Source organism: Bidens hawaiensis, unplaced genomic scaffold (genome assembly GCF_021521415.1).
Source record: "Bidens hawaiensis isolate Kalapana, Puna unplaced genomic scaffold, B.hawaiensis_p1.1 tig00019476_1, whole genome shotgun sequence".
In the NCBI taxonomy this organism is placed as follows: Eukaryota; Viridiplantae; Streptophyta; class Magnoliopsida; order Asterales; family Asteraceae; genus Bidens; species Bidens hawaiensis.
In genome coordinates, this window is record NW_027492960.1 from 293,613 (window position 1) to 311,449 (window position 17,837).

Genomic DNA, 17,837 nt, shown 5'->3' on the forward strand with positions numbered 1-17,837 from the left:
AAATTTTTTAATTAAAATCTTAATTTGATGGCTTGTGTCAGAATGTTGTACCTTTGACCAAAAGTCAAGATTGCAGGTCGGCGCCTATTTTTGTTACAACATCTACCTTCAGACTTCCTGGTCCTAAAGCTTCGGGTATCATGATTGGTCTTAGAACCAGATTGGCCCCGATCGGACGTTTTATTCAAGAAACATCAGCACTCAAGAAAACTCAGGTCACCTATTTTGTTCTTCAGCTGTGGAAACTGTAAAGTGGTAATTTCAAACTATAAACATTTTTTTGTTCGATTTGCTTGAATCATAACTTCTATTATGTTTTTTTAAGAGATATGGTTTATGTTTGGTACTGGTTATGGATGAATACATATACTAAAACTAATATATGCTTGCAACTTAGTAAAGTTATTGCCTTAATGGAAATGAAAAGATCAAAACTATTGAACTATATATTAGTTGCAAATACAATTACCTATATAGTTTGCATTAGGCTGAAACAATTTTTGTTGAGGTCCAAACTTCTTATTCAAAAGTATTGCAGTTAATGGAATAATTATTATAGAGTAAAGGCAGTACACTATAAGAAAACACGAGATCAAAAGATCGAGTTAATAAAGGATAATTTAGGAATTAAAACATTTGAAGGGGGTTTTGAGCACGTTTGACCATTTGCAATTTTATTTTAAATGTTTTTACTATGTATCAGAGAATCAGAGATTGTTTTGAAGAAAAGAAAAACAAGAGCCGGCAAATTACAAGAAAAGAGCAGTTGGAACAACCGGTCATGAAGCCAAAAAATGATAACTTGGTTATTAAGAAGTCTGAACAAATTATTTTTTTTAGCTTTTAAAATTTCCAAATCATGTAATACCGAAAAATTGCTCCCAAATTATTTAATGTAATATGCAATTTTATTTATCATTTTTTTATTTATACATTTAAGATTTATAAGTTTATATTGTTCAACCCGTGTATTACACGGGTACCAAACCCAGTGAAGAAAATATCCATGAACTGAAATACGTAAAAACAGAAGATCGGTAGATGATAATATCATAACTTTTTCAATAACAATCTTGAATAATTGACAGACTAGGTTAGCACATAGCTACCTAGGACACAAAATAAGTTAGATACTAAAAATCCGGTTTTTAAGCCGTTCGACCCACCAACCTTCTTAGCCATACAACTGAACCAAATATGACTAGAAAACCACAAAATGATATACTAAGAATTGAACAAAAATGAGTTTTATTGTTTCTTTGTTATGACTAGATAACATCATAACTTATTTGTTGTGAATCTTGTAAATATATAATATAAGTTGGAAAGTACAATAGCTGTTATAATAAATATACTATAATACACTTTTACTGTAAAGTGTTTAAATATATGTATGTAAAAGAAGGTTAAAAGAAATAAAGGGAGCAAAACTGAAACAAAATTCCAAGGAAACAAGGCATGGCCAAAAACTAAAACGACCACAGTGGGAGTCGAACCCACGACCTTCTGATCCGAAGTCAGACGCGCTAATCCACTGCGCTATGCGATCCTCCTGTTATTTTCTACTTAAAGGAATTTAAAAGTGGTGTTTTTTTTAATCCGTGTTGTTTGTTAAATCTGTGAAAGTTTGTGTTTGATAATATAAAAACGTTATGATATTAACTAAAATACATGAAAACTGTAAATGCAATATGAATTTCTATTCATCGACTAGGGATGGGATGTTTATCATCTGGACTGATACCTAAGCGGGGGGCATTTGATGATCAAGAATCATATCTACAGGTTCGAGTGGTTGGTTTAGTTGTTTGAGACTGGTTATGTTGATTGTGCATTTGCATGTATATATGGATTTAATCTTATAGCTTTAAAACTAACTTTAGAATAAACAATGTCTGATGGCCTAGTCTAATATAACACGTATGACCTAAATGATTTTTAGATTAGACCACTATGATGTTTGATTTTGCAAACAAGTCTTTGCTGTGAGAATTTCGAATTAATAAACAAAGAGTGGATCTCGGTTTTAGTTTGCCTTTACAGTTTGGATCAGATGGAAATCCAAATCTTAAGGGAAATATAAAATGTATGAACTAATAAAATAAGGTTGGTTACAAGTTGATTTTGGTTTGAGGCACTAGTATGCTGTATGCATAGTTAAAGGTTGGTTCGGATTTGCTTCAGTGAGTTACGGGAGGTACTCATGGACGAAGTTTTCAAACATCTCAATTTCATATTGATAGAAGTAAGGCATACTTTATTGATGTTGTGGAGAGTAGAGGCTTGGGTATTAATGGACTGTTGAATAAGTTTAAGAATATATAGGTGTTAAGCTTGTGAAATATGAGTACGTGGAGTTTGCTGTAGTGTTGATGGAGTTCTTGATAGGAAGGGGATCATGTTGTTGCTACTTATGATTGGGTATGTGCTTGGTTGTTGGGTTGTTTACTTATTTAACTTAAGAAAAATATTTAAGTTCTTAATTTTATTTTACTATGGCATGGTGTCTAACGTTATCACTGTATTTGATTGGAGGTTTGTTACTTTATTATTATTATTAGAAACTAGGTTATTGATTTATGTACGATACATCCATATAGAAATTGTGAAGTATACATATATATTTTAAAAGGACAACAAATTTTTGAGTATGTTTTTTTGAGACAACAACGTGATTTATAAATACAATTCATATTCATACGGAAAAAAAAAGCTCTTAAAGAAATAAACTTATTAAAAATTAAGTTACATAGTACAATGATTACAAACATAATTTAAAACATTATAAAATATAACCTTCATAAACGACTAAATATTTCTTGCATTACTACTCTTTTACATATGCATTCTTGATATGATCAAATATGTGCTTGAGATTTGACTATCGTATTATACTTCTACTAGCTTTTGAACCTGTATATTACACGGGATTTATCAAACGATAAAATAAAAAAAAGGTCTTTTATTTTAATTGTGATTCTCAAAATACTTATGAATTAATTTAATGTAGACTTAAAGGAAAACAAATGAGTTAACGAAAATTACTAAAATAGCATGGTTTTGGAAATGTCGAATGTGGATTTGTAAGAAATTTAAAAAATATGCTAAAGTTGCATAGTTGGTCAAACTTTAGGTATGAAAATGACACTATGTTATAAGATCCACACTATGTTATAACCCGCTTGACAAAATGATTTTGACCATGACCCATGGATAGCTAGAATGAATAACATGAGAGATTAGAAATTAGAAGAAATGTAGGCTTGACACATAAGCTTTAACAAGATGTAAGATGTAAGATAAGATAAGATGTAAGATAGGATTACACCCCTAAATTACCTTAATATGGCACCCTCTAATAGGAAGCAGATATCGGTCCCTGCTGCAAAGCAATGAATACAAACAAAAAATGTATTAGTCAAGTTGGGGTCATTTTCAGTGATCGATTACAGTTAAAAATGACATCAAGTTCGGATAAAAATGTTTGATCCACTTTACTCAAATTCAATCAACTAATCCAGCTCGAAGCCATCATAACCCACTTTACTTCTATCTCTATAATAATCCAAACCCGAAGCCACAAGAAAACTAAGTATACAACACCTAAGTCCCAAACAACCTGACTCGTAAAAATGGAAACCCGAGAACAAAAGTGAGTTTCTTTTAGCTTTTATATTATCTCCTTATATGTATACTAGCTTTTGAACCAGTGTTTACACGTGATTTGTCAAATGATTAAAATAAATAAGATCCGTAATTTGAAATAATTGAACAAATTAACTCAAATACTGAAGTACATGGTAACAATAATACTATTAAGACAATATTGATAATATAGATATACACTAGGATAGTGCTCATGATACACACGAGTGAAACATATTTAAAACGTCATATATATGTATATATTATAAATTTAGTAAAATACAAATGTCATATTCATATAAAAGAGGATACTTTTACATAAATTATGAGACATTATATTGTTATTTTAATTCAAATACAAAAACATAAAAAGACTAACAAAGATGAATAAAAAGTTAATATCTTATAACATGAGAACAAAAAACACATATTAATTAAAACTTAATCATCTAATTATAAATTTTTACAATTTTCAGCACATGTTTCATCATACACAATTTCACAATCACTCTCTGAAATAATATCAACATTTTTATTCAAAATAATATGAGAAGTGCCAACATCAATACTCTCACAATCCACATCATCATCCGAAGATGAAGACGACGTATTTTGTCTGGAAATAGAATTGTTATTATTACAGACAAAATTGTTAATCAGCATCCAAAATGTGATGTCTCATACACAATAACTGAAATATAACAAAAATAAGCATTATATAAATTCAATGCATTAGAAAAAAAAAACAATTAGTGATAAGGGAATTAATTAATAAAAATAAAAATTCTATATAAACATAATTAAAGAAATCATACCTTGATGGTGTTTGCGTTATCCAAAGCAATTTGGAACAAGTAAAATGTCCAACCAATGAATACAACACCTCAAATTAGTTACAAATTCAAACAATACCAAAAGTTATATCCTAAATTACTGAAAATTAATAAACCACAAAACATAGCAAATTCAACAAACATGCAACAACCAAACCTTAGTTTCAATCCATTTGATCTTTAAAAAAAGAATGCATAACTTTTCAACGGGTAACACTTTTTAAGTGTAAATATTAGTGCAAACATTTAAAGTAATATAAAGATGTTAGCTATGTCAAAAAAAAAAATAATAATAAATAAATAAATTACAAAGGCTCACATATACCCTTTTTCAGAACCACCAATTTGAAAAAGATCCACATCACAATCACTCTCTGAAATAATATCAACATTTTTATTCAAAATAATATGAGAAGTGCCAACATCAATACTCTCACAATCCACATCATCATCCGAAGATGAAGACGACGTATTTTGTCTGGAAATAGAATTGTTATTATTACAGACAAAATTGTTAATCAGCATCCAAAATGTGATGTCTCATACACAATAACTGAAATATAACAAAAATAAGCATTATATAAATTCAATGCATTAGAAAAAAAAAACAATTAGTGATAAGGGAATTAATTAATAAAAATAAAAATTCTATATAAACATAATTAAAGAAATCATACCTTGATGGTGTTTGCGTTATCCAAAGCAATTTGGAACAAGTAAAATGTCCAACCAATGAATACAACACCTCAAATTAGTTACAAATTCAAACAATACCAAAAGTTATATCCTAAATTACTGAAAATTAATAAACCACAAAACATAGCAAATTCAACAAACATGCAACAACCAAACCTTAGTTTCAATCCATTTGATCTTTAAAAAAAGAATGCATAACTTTTCAACGGGTAACACTTTTTAAGTGTAAATATTAGTGCAAACATTTAAAGTAATATAAAGATGTTAGCTATGTCAAAAAAATAATAATAATAAATAAATAAATTACAAAGGCTCACATATACCCTTTTTCAGAACCACCAATTTGAAAAAGATCCACATCAACCATTAGAGTCTGTCAAATAATAATAATAATAATAATCAAATACATACATGTATACATACATACATGCAATTCTTGTGCGACTCCGTTATCATTGAACTTAGTTATTCTTCCTTTTTGCTCATTAGCATTTCTTGAATCATTAAAGTAACAAAAAGAAGGTTTTAATTAAATAAATGGAATAAAAAAGAATGAATAATTTTTTTGAAATTTGATATATGAATAAAAATAATAATAATAAAAGGCTGAACATTGGTAAAACAGTCAGGGGTTAAAAGATTAAAGTCACACTCAAACATAAACTGGTGTAACATTATACCATAAGTTAATTTGTTATCAATAGCTTATTAGCAAACTTATAAAAGTAATAAATAGAAACAAGCATGTATAAAAGATATCATTTTTATTTAATAGTTATAATAAAGCCACAATAAACTTCAACTTTGAAGATAACCATAACAAACTCCAAAACATAAAACACGAGGATTCAAAATAAACCAATCTCCAAACACAAAACATGAAAATTAAAAAAAAAACAAACAAACAAACAAATTCTCAATCACCAAGAAAAAAAAAGGTCTCAAATTCAAAAACATGACAATGAAAACAAAGCACTATCTTTATTCATAACTATGTTATTAATCATTTACTTTTCAAACTTCTCCGGCTAACTTAGGAAACACTTGATATAAATTTGTTAAAAAAAGATCATAAAAAATTAAAAACAAACAAAAAACGAAGATTAAAAATACTACCAATTCATTAATGAAAACCATTTCAAGAAAGTAGTCCTCAGTCCTCACTAGGCATGTTTACGTTCCTTCACGGTTCACACTCTTTAGACTCGAACCTTAATGCCTTAATGATGCTTGAAGATTTTATAAGGACGTCTATTTCATTATGCATTGTGATGTTTTGATTCTCCATGGACCTGTGAAAATGATAAAATGATTACCATAAGAATTATTGGTATTTCATATTGAAGAACCAATCATTAACTATTTGAAAGATTGGGTTAAAAACTTACATACTTGTATAGAGTAGCTTCTGATATTGATAGAAATGATGGAATTGATGTGAAGAATATGCTCTGATAATGTAATGTTATACTAGGATAATAACCCGTGTTACACACGAATGTAAAACATATCAAGAAACAATATAAAATGTAAATAACATATTCAATCAACACAAATATTTGACATAAGTTTTTTAGCAGCAGATATTACAAAAGATGTTTAACTATGTATATAATAAAAAGAAAATACTTTATAAATAAATAATTCAGTAAATAAGGAATAATATAACATAAATGAACTATTATACTTGAAAAAAATAAAAAAACACATTAGTAACAGATTTTGTAACATTATTTGAAAACTAAGCTTATAAATACATACCAGGTTTAAACTTATATTTTCACTCGTGTAGAGTTTTTGTTCAAAAACCTTTTGAAACAAAAAATGTCGGGTTTAAAAACCGTAGCTTGCATTCGATTCTCTTGTCATGAAATAATAATAATAATAATAATAATAAGAAGAAGAAGAAGAAACATGTGTAGATAATTAATAAAAAGAGTAGTATAGAAAAAGAAAATTATAAAACAATAAAAAACTTACAGATTAATCCATGAGGACCATCTCCATCAAGAAGTCCTCGTTTGGAGTGTTTGTTATCATTGACGGTCCATACTCTCAAAACTCTAACCTTAACTATGGATGGAGATGTTTTAAGAATATCAATTTCATCAAACAATGTAAAGCTTTGAACCTCCATTGTAATCTGTTTTAAATCAAACGATAAAAGATTTTACTGAAATAATTCGTTTAAATATAAAATTTATAATTAACATTTGAAGAACTTACTTTGTAAAAGCTTCAAAGGCAGAAGATTGTTTTAATGTGAAGAATGCATCTATGACGGATGTTATATACTACATACGGAGATGTTTATTTTTGATAAACACCGTACGTTCAGAAATCATTTAAATTAAATAATAAAGAAAATAAATCGAATTCAATATAATGCAATGTACATCCTATAAATAAAACCCCATAAATAAGCCTATAAATGCAGCATATAATTTCTAATAAAAATCCATGGCTTGATTTTTAGGACTACCAAAAATTAGACATCTAACTATAATAATAAACCAATTTGACCTGTTGACTAATTTAGAAATTGTTTTAATTAACCCATTTTATTTTATTTTTATTGAAATGTTTGTCGGGGATTCATCCCCTTTAAAAAAAATTCATATTGTGCATTTTGTAAGATTGTTTTAATTGTTTTTTTGTAAGATTGTTGTTACAAGATTGTTTTAATTAAAAATAATTATTTTTGCGAGGTTGTGAGTTTCTAGTCAATAAATAACTAATTGATCAACTATATTAAAAAAAGATTTTAGTTTCCAAAAATAACAGTTTAATGTTACCAAAAATTAATTGTGAATATGTGAAAAATAATTATATGGAAATGTGATGATATGAAGTCCTATGTGGACATCCTAGATTAATGACGTGTGGATAGAATTAAGTTGCTTTATTATATTAGTTAGATTATAACAGTTATGTTCCTATCCATATATAATAAGATTTTCAAATTTTAAATTGATCGGTCATAAAATTAAATTAATATTAGTGAAACTTGGAAAAAATGTGTATTATGAACAAAAAATCACAATATATAAACCTGATTTTAAGTAACAACATATTAAACATCATATCGATTAACCGATAATTTTAAAAAAATTATATCTTTAATCCCTAAATAGATTAAACATAAATCAATTAATAGGAATAGATTAAATATCAAATCTATTAACCGTTAGTATAAAAAATCATGCAGTTAAACCCTAAATCCAATAACAGTGAATCAATTTGATGTTGTTATTCACAGAAATCGATTAAACACTAAAATATAAATCATACCTGATAATGGCAAACGATGAACATATTTAATGTTGTTTGGATTATGAAACCGACAAATCATGAAGAACCGGTTATAGATGAGGCAAAGAATCTGGTTACAAACGATGGGGAGCGTTATGATTTTTGAATGAAGCATGTGCCTTTTAAAAAAGAAACGATGAACAATTTAAACCTAGTAAATTTAATAAGTTTTTTAATTCTAACAATAATTAGAATAATTAATATCATAATTACATTAATAAGTTACAAAAATATAAAAGTCAATATCATTGATTAAAATTTTATTATGAATATGTGGAAATTAGATTTATGAAAGGTTGATGACATGGAAGCCTATGTGGACAACCTAGGTGAAGGACATGTGAACAAAATTATGTTGCTTTAATATATTAGTTAGATATGATGTAAGTAGCAGTTTATTTTTGTTAAACTTGATAAACATAGAAATTATTCAAAACGTATTTAGATTTGAAGACCAAAATGCATAAGTTAAGGAAAAATAAGTGTCAACGATTTTAATTTTAATAGTAATATGCATAAATTAAGGCAAAACGTATTTTAATTTTAGCAAACCATTATTTCTTTTACATTACATTAATTTGATATAAAGTCTCATGGTTAAGAATTGATTTGAATTCAACTTATTTGAATTAAAAAATTTATTGAATATTTTATGTTATTATTAGTGTCAGTACTCAAATATTTTGTTAATGTTACCTAAATAAAAAATTGACGTAATTCGAACTTTGAATCCCAGTTCAATCTAAACTCTAACAAACAATTAGGGGATAACCAAATCAACGATATAATAAAAACTTACAAAGCATTACTAATCGATTTCAAGATATACTTCTTCTTAGACACCATATACCCGAAGCATCGACACACATAATACTTGAAAGAGACATGCTTTAAACCTTAAATTGATTGAATCTACAAGCCCTAAATTGTGATAAATAGATTTTTGGATTTAGTAATCTTCACATACACGAAATAGTATAATTTGATAAAAAAAAGTAATAATGAATAGCACATCAACAATCGCCCGTTTCGAATCAATATTCCTTCTATTTAAAATTTAATCAATAGAATCTACAAACCCTAAAAAATCAGAAACATATTGATGGATTTGGAGTAATCTTCACATATAATTAAAATGTAGGTTCAGAATTACCGTGTTTGCGATTGAGATGATAGGCGACTTAGACCGTCAAAGATGGAAACCAGAGAGTGTGTGAGATTAGGGTTGATGGAGATAGAATTAGAAAAGGAAACGGGTCGGAAAATAATTATTGGTCAAATCCAGGTTATAAAACAAAATCCGGGTCCGTGTTTCGTTGGATATTTTGACGAATTTTAAATAAACTTAAAAGATAATTAGGTGGAAACTGTATTTTAGGAATATTGATGAAGTGGCAACCTAGGTGAATGTCATAGTTAAATGTCATGTGAAAGCATTGTGTTGTTTTAATAGATTAGTAAGAAATAAGATATCTATCCTATGCCACCATTTAACAATGAGAAAGAACAATAGACAATAATTAGAGCTATATATGATTATAATCGTTGTTTCAAAAAAATATTAAAAGGTTTCTGCTTAACTTTGAATTTAATAGCTTATCTTACCATTTTGGCATGCACTGCCTTAACTTTGAACTTAATAGCTTATCTTACCATTTTGGCACACCTTACGATTTGTAGATGCCACTTTCCATCTTTTATAGCAAATCTCCATTTGTAAGTTCTTATTAATATTATTGCATCTTATTAATTTTTATACAATTAGAACCCTTTTAGAAGAAGCTCTGACCCCTCCTCACCCTTAACCATTTCACCAGAATTTGGTCCGTCACATGCCAATGGGCCACACTCAAACTTCGTTGGTTCAAAGAGGATGCTTACTTCTGTGTTGGGCTCAAAAGCCAGTAAAGAAGGCTCTTTACTTTTCATAGGTTGCAAATCGGCAGCCTGTCAATTACTACACAGGTGGGTGAATATAAATGTTAAAATCGGGTGCGGATCCTAAGAGAAAATTTTGAAAATGGTAACTTGAGAACCATTTTGGTCCACAAAAAAATCCCTTAAAAATATTTTTAAAAAAAGAAAAAATTGGATTTTAATAATCCAAACTATCAATTATTGGCTAGTAATAATCCTAACTAACAATCTGACCAGTGATAATCCCAACATTTAGTTTTGTTACCAATAACAATCTCAGTCAAAAAAATCATTGACTACGTTAGTTTTGATCATTAACTTAGCGTTAAATGACTGAAATGCCCCCACTAACAAATAAAAATAACTTTTATACTTCCTCACAACACATATCCCTCTCGTCAGCCATTGTTACCTTCACCATCTCCAGCCACTGTTACCTTCACCGTATCCAGCCACCTTCGACAACCATCTCCATCATCATCACCCCTCTCCTATCAACATTATTTGTTATTGAGATTGAATCCTAACCTTCTTAGGTCTCATGAAAGGTTGCAGAGACAATGCCGCTGGTGCGGCGGTTTTGAGGCTCGGAGCAAGACGGTGGGAAACTCCGACGATATTTGGTTTGATGGTCTAAGGCTTTTGGAGGCTTTAATGGTCTGGATTTTTCATATTTGTATGAGGAATTGCTTGAAATCTCGAAAGTTGTGGAGTATGATTTGTCGGATGATGTTTGGTACATAAAGGAACAACTTGTAATCGATACCTTTAGGGTTTTATAGTTTCTTTGATTTGGTAGGTTGACAGAGATGATGGTGATCATGGTGGCAGCCGGTGGCTGGAGATGGTGTGACGGAGGCCGGAGATGATGACGGGAAGAGCGTGTCTTGTGAGGAAACAAGATAAAAGTTTATTAAAAATGATATAAAAAATATAGGATAACTTTATTTAAAATTATTTATTTGTTAGTAGGGCTATTTCAGTCATTTAACGCTGACTTAATGATCAAAATTAACGGAGTTAATGATTTTTTTGATTAGGATTGTTATTGGTAACAAAACTAAAAGTTGGGATTACCACCAGTCAGATGTTAGTTGGGATTATTACTGGCCAATGGTTGATAGTTTGGATTATTAAAATCCAATTTTTCTTAAAAAAAATTATAAAACAAAAAAAATTAAAAAAGTAGAAAAACCAAAAAAAAAAAATTTTAATCCCGGTTTCATAAAAAAAACGTAATTATACACACTGAATATTTTTATTTAATCTTTCATTTACATAATGTACACATATGTGCATTATCATTTATCTTAATTGTACATATGTGTATAAATAATAACATGTATAAAATTAAAAAATAAGTATTATGCATATATGCATAATTTTGCTAACCGATTTTTTTTTAATTTTTTTATGAAATCGTGATGAAAGATAAAAGTTTTTTGGTTTTTTTTTTTACTTTTCTTTGTTTTATAATTTTTTTTATTTTTTTTAAAAAGAGTTTTTTTGTAGTCTAAAATGGTTCTTAAAGTTCTCAATTTCAAAATGATTCTCACATGATTTCAAATATATATATATGTATATATATATTATATATATATAAGGAGAGGATCAAGAGAAAACTCATCTTTAGAGAGAAAACTAAAAAACTCTTAAAAACTTCTAAAGAATTATTTTTAATTAAAAATAAAAAAATATTTTCAAAATTCTGTTTTAGCCATTATTCTTATATTTTCTTATATTTCACACGAAAAATATAAAAAAATAAAATAAAAAAAACCCGTTGTAATGCACATACGTATTACTGTGCGATACCGTTATATTACACATGAGTATTACTATGTATTTTTGAGTTAAATAGTGTTTTATTGCATATATTCAATATTTGTGTATTGTATAGTGTTGTATTATATGGAAAAATAATAATAATAAAATAAAAGTCGATGTGGTGTACATGTGCGTTATTGTTGTATTACACATACGTACTAATGTGTATTCGATGTGTGTATTAGTCTTATATTGCACATATACAATGGTGTGTATCAAATATGTGCAATAGTGTTGTATTCTATGCAATACAAACACTTTTGCATATATGCAAAGCACACTATTACACATGCGCACTATACCGACGAGGTTAGCGACAAGTTTTTTTTTTTTTTGGAACCAATAACAACATATAAGAATAATGGAAAAAAAAAAGAAACTTCAAAAAAATTTTTTTTTTTTAAGTTAAAAATAGTTTTTTAGAAGTTTTTAGGAGTTTTTAAGTTTTCTCTTTAAGAGGAGTTTTCACTAGAAGCCACCCCTATATATATATATATGGGATGGATCATGCGAGAAGTGATATTATAGCGAGAAGTGCGAGAAATAGATCTGGACCATTCAATATGTTAACCAATGTTTTATAATAAAAGTGACAAACTTGTAATAAATATGAAAGAAAAAGTCCAAGATTATTAATAAGAAAGAGTAATTTGACCATTCAAGTGTAGACATTTAATATGAAATGTATATTATTAATGAGTATCTCTTATTTTACTCCAAATTTTCTATTGGTATTTCTTTTGCTAGAAACTTTCAATCACAATTTTTTTTTCTTTCACAATATTAATCATTTGAAAACAATTTTTTTTTCCAGTTCATCTAATTGTGTAGTATTTTCTTTTGAGTTCAAAATAGTTGTTGTACGCTGATTAATAATTCAAGGCTAGATTCTTTTATTATATTTCATAATAAAATAATTGATTTACTAGTATACTGATTTAATACATATTAGTTTTAGCTACATTGCATTAGATATTTCTACACTACATTAGTTATAACAACACAACATTTGAAAGTATCTCTACACCACATTAGATATGCCTAAAATACATTAGTTATGAATACATAACATTTGATAGTGTGCCTACACCACACTACATTAGCTTTACCTACACAACATTAGATATATCCACACGACATTAGTTATAACTATACAACACTTGAAAGTGTGCCTACAATACATTAGTTTTGCTTAGACAACATTTGAAAGTGAGCCTACACTACATCAATTTTTCCTACACTACATATGATATGTCCACACCACATTAGTTACGACTATACAACACTTGAAAGTGTGCCTACACTACATTAGTTTTGCCCATGGTACATTTGATATATCTACACTACGTTAGTTACGACTACACAACATTTGAAAGTAAGCCTACATTGCATTATGTTTTCCAAGACTATATATGATATGTCTACACTACATTGGATATGACTACACAAAATTTGAAAGTGTGCATACACTAGATTACATAACTTTATCTACATTACATAAGATAAGCCTACACTGCATTAGTTGGTTAAAATCAAACAAAAAATAAAAAAAAAACACTTCATATTAGAGATCAAATAAAAAAAATTAATTAGCCATGTTTTAGATAAAATGATTTTAGATCAAACGGATTTTAATTGTTCAAATTTTAGATGAAATAAATAATAATAATAATAATAATAATAATAATAATAACTTATCATTTGTTAGTAACTTATCATTAATTAAACCATTAATGAGTATGAGTTACAAAACAATACATTTTATATTCTACTAACATACCCTTGTATTTAAATAATCATAAATTAAAAAAAAAATCATGTGATTGGTTATAATATCTTCTCGCACTTAGAAACACTTCTGAAATTAACCAAATCCTATATATATATATATATATATATATATATATATATATATATATATGGGAGATTTCAAATGAGAATCACTTTGAGTTTTAAGAATTCAAAAGAACTCAACGTAACAATTTTTTTTGAATTTTTTACACATACGTAATATATGTATGTTATATATACGTAAAAAAATTACAAAATTTTTTAAGCACCGAGTCGACTTATTACATGTGTAACAGACGTTTAAATTTGTGTAATTACTGTATATCTTTATTCTCTCTCATACTTAATTTTTTAATCACTTTTAATCTCAACCACATAATGTAATCTATTTAATTAAATATGTGGTCAAGAATGAAGTTCTTAAATTCTTAAAACTCAACAAAGTTTTCAAATTATCCCTCCCCTATATATATGAAAGGGATAATTTGAGAACCTCTTTGAGTTGTAAGAACTTTGAGAACTAAATATGGACCACATATTTAATTAATTATGTATGAATTTGTGATTGTTAATTAAAGTGTAATAAAAAATTAAAGAAAGCAATAGAAACAATATATTAAATGGAGAATGAGTATTTAAGTAAAAATACACACACAAAAAGACAAAACTGTTATGAATATCTAGTTCAAGATCAATATTTACCCATCTAGATCTACCAAAGTAAGTGGATGAGCTATTTGTCAAACTTACTGATAATGTGTCATACTATATGTCCATCAAATAGTTAATATTGTCTAGAGAAAAAGTTAAATCTTTTGTAGTATAAATACTAACTCAATGTAAAGGAGAAAATGCACCTCATACATATACATTCATAAGTGATACATTTCACTACTTTCTCTCTTTGCCAAATTTTCTAAAGTTCTCAAGTTTTAGCACTAATCTTGTATTAATTCTTGTTAAACCATAACACGGTATCAGCACGAGCTGCTTATATCCTAATCAAGAAAGGTATTAGGCGCAAAGGTATCCACATAAACATCATAAACACTTCTTTAATTTTATACATTATATATATATATATATATATTACATTGTAATCCATATAGACAACCTTTCACATTCCTATACTCTCTCTTCATAAGACGCCATAATATTAAATGCTTATTAACATCTCCGGCAAATTTCGGCCAAGGTTCACAATCTGGCGCACTTAATACAATCATTCAATATTATCTTTCAAACCATCATTACAATCATTCAAGACATCATCAATCGACGGTTTAACACGGCCAGAAATATGGATCGTCACAACCTACACGGTACACATCGTTCGCAATTTCTCTTATCAATCATAATCGTTTCGATGTCGGCGAATCGATCCGATTTTCGGTCATCTCTTAACACCTATACTGGTACATTAAGCTCTTTTACCACAAATTATTATTCTAATTTCTAACCCTAGCAAACACGCGAATATTGAATATCAAATAAATTGGCTCGGCTTTTAATTCTATCTTGAAGCTGGGCTAATAAGGAGACGGGACTGTGGCCGGGGAATCATCAGCCAAGGATATATATACCCTCCAAGCACATGTGACGTCACTTATAGTTTGATTTGCTGCTTATTGTGTATGATTTGATTGATTAACTCTTTAACAATTTGGATTGAGGCTATAATTTTCTGGTCTAGAATTAACTTCTAACAATTATGAATTAATGCTTCACTTTGGTTCTTTGAAATTCCAATGACATCCACAATTAGCATCAGCATGATTACTACTTCTAAAGTTTCTCTATCTTATGCTTCATTATTTTTAGTTCTTTACTATTGTTATGCTCCATTGTTTTTAATTGTTTACTGTTGCTACATAAATTTGGTGACATATTTGGACCCTTTCTTGTATATGTATGTTACAACTTGGCTGATACTTTTTGGCAAGGTGACCAATTTAATTTTGATTTTTTTCAAGTTGATTTGCTGGATTCTTTTAATTCCAATTTGGATTTGAGGACGCCTAAATATGCTTAGCTTGGATAGTTGAAACAGTTCATTTGTCCAGTAGAAAGAAGTTATTAGTATGAAACTTTAGTTTGCCATCTTGATAGTTTCTTTGACTTTAAATTATAATCTTTTTCTTTTTAGTGTAGATGTTTTCAATGCTCCGGTGGTGGTTTCATTGCTCCGGTAACCATTGGTTGCTTTGTTTAATTAATTTATGTCGGTTTCATCTTCAATAAATGGTTCTTGAAATTGAATTTGTAGTAACCGGATTTTATAACAGGTGGATGGGAACGGAGAATACCAAGCCGCCCATGTAATTACCTTACATGAAACGCTTAACCTATTTTGTAGCCAATTGAATGAAGATGATTGATTGACTGAAGCTGTTGAATTGGTATTGAAGGCAGACAATTGAAGGGATTAAAGTTCATTGATTGAATGTCGTCAGTTTGTATATTAATATCCACCCTCTTCACCACTTTTATTAACGATCATCAAATTCACAAATTAAATCTTGCTTCAATAGCTTTTAATGAAACTAATTCTCACACCGAGCAAGGTAAATTCATTTTCCCTTGGCCTTAATCATATTCGCTACATGATCTATTTCGTCCCCGGTTATGGTTGTTTTCTGTTTTTAAGTGGTTATAATGTGCTTACGTTTTGCAAATTTAAATTTAGAGATCAGGATGTTACAGGCTATTTTTGAATTGTGTTTGACTTTGTTGAAAACACCACAATTAGCTACCTAAAATTCTTGTAATCAGGTGTTATGCTGACTCGTTTTATTCATATATGTTCTCACTTAATTGTATTGCTAGGTAATATATTTTGTTTGTTAATCATGTTTGCACTACTCTGTTTGTAGATCATAAACTGGCTTTGAGGATGAAACAACTAGAATTTGGGGTAAGTATAAACTATCCAGATGTAAGGCCCCGGTCCTGGGAACCCCACTTTAGCTCGGGTTAGATTTACTCATTCACATAATTCGGAAATCAGAGTTAATTAAAACAAATTCGCGGAACATAAACGTCAATAATTCATACAAATGTCAAGTATTGGTTTAACAAAATTAACATAAGTCTTAAATATTAAACATAAATAACACGTGTCTCTTTCTCTTAACGATGCCAGTCTTCATCTTATTGCCACGTGTCCCCATCAAGCAACCTGCCTCATCTTATTCACCCGCGTGTATACTAAAAGTCAGTTACGCTGAGTGAGTTCTAGTTAATTAACATATATTACATACACTTACTTATTAATACACGTCCAGAGATACGTATTAAAAACTTACCTGTTCATCTATCGTTCATACATACGTTCATACATTCTTTCATACTTCATACACCCTACTCACACTCATCATATACATATAAACATCTAGTCTTACAAGTATGCACACAGCCCTTGTCACACCTCAACCTAAGGCGAAAATGTCGGGGCGTGATCCGATTGCTCATAGCTCGAAGATACTATCATACATAAAATGTGACAATATCTATTAAGTTAATTATTTCCAAATACAGTGCACAAGTATTCAAAACACAAATAAATAATTTAATACAAGTAATCCAATCAAGATTTAAATAATAATTGTCTTCATTATAATCCTAAGGTCTTTCTAAGTGTCCATACTTCAACTTCAATTCAATGGCAACCTGCATATGCGTAGAAAACAGAGTTTGTCAACAACACATGTTGTGTGAGTTTATCACCGGTTTTGCAATGAAATAATATTAATATTGTAAATAAAAGAAATAAGGTGTCAATTAACCATTACCAAGCGAATCGGGTGTTGGTAAGCA

General features: G+C 28.7%; 1 non-coding gene across 1 annotated transcript; it reads right to left on the bottom strand.

The window, feature by feature from the left end:
• Positions 1-1,475: 1,475 nt before the first annotated feature.
• TRNAR-UCG (transfer RNA arginine (anticodon UCG)) lies at positions 1,476-1,549 on the bottom strand. The gene has a single exon. It is a non-coding gene; the product is annotated as a tRNA-Arg (tRNA).
• Between the last annotated feature and the right edge of the window lie 16,288 nt (positions 1,550-17,837).